Source organism: Notechis scutatus, chromosome Z (assembly GCF_049901735.1).
Source record: "Notechis scutatus isolate UNSWTSFEM ecotype Mainland chromosome Z, rNotScu1.2, whole genome shotgun sequence".
Taxonomy (NCBI): domain Eukaryota; kingdom Metazoa; phylum Chordata; class Lepidosauria; order Squamata; family Elapidae; genus Notechis; species Notechis scutatus.
In genome coordinates this window covers 110,726,306-110,726,727 of record NC_142025.1, presented here as the reverse complement: position 1 = coordinate 110,726,727, position 422 = coordinate 110,726,306, and positions in this window count along the sequence as shown.

The window sequence follows — 422 nt, the reverse complement described above, 5'->3', positions numbered from 1 at the left end:
TTATTGAGTCTGTGGGTTTTCTTTCTGGCCACAGGGAAAGGAAGTCCCTTTATTTTGAATTCTGATTTCCTTTGGGAAGGAAAACCAGCTTCATGCATGATCTGAATTCATTACAAATTCTGGTTTGGCAAAAGGTGGTGAAAGGGAATTGGAAGATGCCACTATGAAATGTCAGTATTCTGGCAGTTACTCCAATTATTTTTGGGGTTTTCCCAAAGGAGCTTTATCAAAAGGCAATTGGAATATTTTTTCTTTGAGAAAGAAGAAGAAGACAGTTTACTTCTCATCCAAGAAGCTTCACCTGTTCTGGTCAGAACCGATGAAACTTCTTGGATGAGAAGTGAAACATCTTCCTCAAAGAAAAAAACAGGTCCAGTTGCCTTTTAAAAAGTATGAAACAACTATGACCTGAATGATTGAGA